This window comes from Rhagoletis pomonella, unplaced genomic scaffold, assembly GCF_013731165.1.
Source record: "Rhagoletis pomonella isolate Grant_MI unplaced genomic scaffold, Rhpom_1.0 Rhpom_scaffold_00013, whole genome shotgun sequence".
NCBI classification, from domain to species: Eukaryota; Metazoa; Arthropoda; class Insecta; order Diptera; family Tephritidae; genus Rhagoletis; species Rhagoletis pomonella.
The window spans coordinates 8842803-8846092 of NW_023458567.1; the positions used below are offsets into that span (position 1 = coordinate 8842803).

The 3290-nt window shown below is 35.0% G+C and overlaps 1 protein-coding gene across 1 annotated transcript in view; it reads right to left on the reverse strand.

The window, feature by feature from the left end:
- Positions 1–1299, reverse strand: part of LOC118748326 (kelch-like protein 1) — a 25816-nt gene extending 24517 nt beyond the window's left edge. Inside the window, exons 1-2 of the mRNA XM_036482701.1 lie at positions 1122–1299; positions 35–150 (exon numbers count right to left, since the gene is read on the reverse strand). The gene's annotated coding sequence lies outside the window, so the exon portion shown is untranslated. The remainder of the gene's footprint in view (positions 1–34; positions 151–1121) is intronic.
- Between the last annotated feature and the right edge of the window lie 1991 nt (positions 1300–3290).

Below are 3290 nucleotides of genomic sequence, written 5' to 3' on the forward strand. Positions count from 1 at the left end.
AATGTCTTTCGTTCATGTGTATATTTGCGGATACCTAAATGTCCCAATCAGCAAAAAATGCGAAAGCGAAAAAAGAAAAAGTGGATGAAGTGTGGGTTTTGGTCCGTTTACCGATTCTATTTTCGGATACTTTGACGATCCCTTTTTCCACTGCAGAAACATATGTATATAGAGAAAAGTTAAAAAAAAAAATAAAAAATGAATGAAAATCAAAGTCAAAGTTTAAGATGAATTTGCTCAATTTTGCACATTTTGAAATTTTTTTTTTTATTTCATTCATCTTCTTCACTGGCGCTGTAAACGCGTGAGCAATTCTGGATTGATCCTTTATTTGTATTTATCACTACCTATAGATAATTATTTTTGAAATTTAAAATTATTATTTTTTTAGAGAAGCATTTAACCACCTCAATTTAAAAAAATTAAAAAAATACTTTAAAAATAAAAAGTAAAATAAAGAAAAACAAAAACAAATAACATACAAGAAAAATACAAAATAAAGTCTAAATTCGTAATTGGTACAAAAAAAATTAAAATACAAAACCCCTCTCGAATTTTCCCGTCAATTTTGACCTGTTCCGCTAAAGTGGACTACTACCGTGAATTGTACATCGGAATTCGCACGATTGCGGATTCGATGTTAACAGCCTATAAAGGCCTGGGTGCAGCTCTCAAGAAAAGCAAAAACTCCATATAAAATGACGTACAAGAAAAGGCTAAGAAATTTTCTTGTGTCAAATTTCCTTAAGGTAGTACGCAGTTCTTAAGAAATTTGCTCCGCTTTCTACTACGTTTTTCTAAAGTTTTTTGTGAAAAAAGAGCCCAAGGCAACCCATGCTCGCAACAGAAATATAAGCCCGTACCACTATTTCTTGAGGAAAGAGTGAGGCAACAGGCAGTGACAGGCTGTGAAGTATCAGATGTCAAAATTCCTTGCACACACACGAAATATGGAGATTTTTTTCTTGACCGTTTTCTTGAGAGCTGCATACAGGCCTTTAGAAAAGTAAAGAAACCAGCTATTGTGAATGAAAAAGAGTACAATTGTACCAAAAATGCCAACACTGTACTACACTAGAAACCTGCATACATACACATGTAAAGATGTATTTTCTTCTTACCCATAAAACAATCAGAATGTTAACAAATTAAAGGCATCTGGCACAATTTAGAGGTTTGTAAACTCGTATGTTATAGCCCAGATTAACGCTAACTTATCGCGCGATGTTATTTGCAAAACGTCCTGGAAAAGAAGTTTTGGATTTCTTACACAGACCTTTACTACCACAAAAATTACAATTCACACAATAGAGATTAGAAGTCGAAAACAATCGATAGCACTATCGGCACTATCGATGGTTTTAGACTATCGTATTGACCATCGATAGTTAAGAGAAAATGCAAGTGTCGAAACAAAATTTGGAAATGGTCGCTCATTAAAATCTTATTAGCTTTTGGTATGGTGTATGGGAAACAACGATTTATGCGATGTTTTATTTTGTGGGCTGAAGAAATGCTTATACAATACGATCACTAATCAGGGACAAGAATAGCAACCATCTTGGATCGGCGCATTTAAAAGGATGCCAGCCACTGCCAACATAGTAAAAGGATGAGGTGCAGCAGATAGCCGTAAATCATGGTGCTGCAGTTGAAGCATAAAGCTCATAATTTTTCGATTTCATTGATACGCGGGTTGAAAGTAGGAAACTATTGTCTAGTATAATAACAATAATAATAGATTGGCTCTTACACATATTTTAGTGCTTGGCCGATCTTCTCCTCCGATTTGTTACTCAGCATTAAAGCTTCATTCGGAGACACCAGGATTCCAGGGGTCAATCTCAAATGACTTCCGTTAATCAATCACCAGAACTATTGCGCTGCTTGATAAAACATTTAAGATATTTCGTCGGCAATGAGTCTATGTACATATATTAGATTTCTGTAGACATGCGATACTCCCCCATTTCGCAATTGCCACCAGCTACACTATACAGTTGCAAGGACAAACTCACCATCTAAGCGGATAATTGTTGTCACCAGGGAGTGAGGAGGAAAAAGTATGAAGCGCCAGATCATTGGGAGAAATTCCAGTAACTTCTTCGCGGGCATAACACTTTCGTTAGGTTATTTAAGGCGGTACATTTTGGCTGCGTTTCTTTATACATTCCGGATAATCACATTTCAGAGCCAGAATAAACAGAATGCGATTGAAATATATGTACGTTAACATACCATCAGGAAAGTTCTAAAGAATAAGTAGACAAAAAAGTTTATTCCAAACGTTCAGAATGAATAAAGAGATGCAGCCTTTATAATTCAATATAAAACTATCGCAGAATATCGATAGTCTAAAATAAAAAAATTTAAATTAAATGGTTTGTAAAAAAAACTATCGCACACTATCGATGGTGCCTACTATCGATAGTTTCCGGCCTCTAATAGGGATTTCGAAAAAACATCAATGCCTCGAAAATATCGATGTTTTTCTTCGATGCATCAGCTGCATTTTTTTTTTTGTAAGCGAGCGACAAAAGAAACGCTCAACTCGGTTAAAATTTCCTTTCAGCTACTTAAGCAACCCTGCTGGTAGCTGGCAAGAAACATGTGATTAGTTCATCGGTATTTAGACACAAAAAACAATAGAAATTAGTAATTATGTGAGGTATTTGCGTAATATATATACTTATTTAAAATGTAAATCATGTATATACGAAAACAAAAATTTCTCTCTAAACTTTCCCATTGACAATTCACAATAGAGCAGTTTTTTCCACTTAACAACACTACTCTTCAGGTCGCGTATGTTTAAATCGACCTGGCTGAACCCGGATAAATAGCAGAGTTTGTGTTGTTGCTTTGCTTGTATTTCGTCATTTAAGCGAGTGTCCTTTTGTAGCTCGGTTGCAGAAGAATGGACCTATCGAAAATTTTCCACTCGATGTACAGTCACGGTCAGTATTTATCGACGGGATCCAAGTATCGCGATATTTATTGACGGTGTAGCATGCAGTATTGATGTATCGTGATCCATATCGCAAAATTTTAAAAAAATTTGAAATCTGGTTCGCGGATCGCAATACTGTCAATAAATATTGAACGTGTAGCACTTTCAAAACGCGATCCATACATTTCGTCAGTACATCTTGTACTCTCATAATGCGAACATCGAAAACATTTGCCTTCGCTATCGGTGCTTAAAACCTTTCAAAACAAATTCAAATAATTTTAATTAACATTGACAATTTTAAAATAACTGTAGATTGTATTATCTGTAAATTATTCAT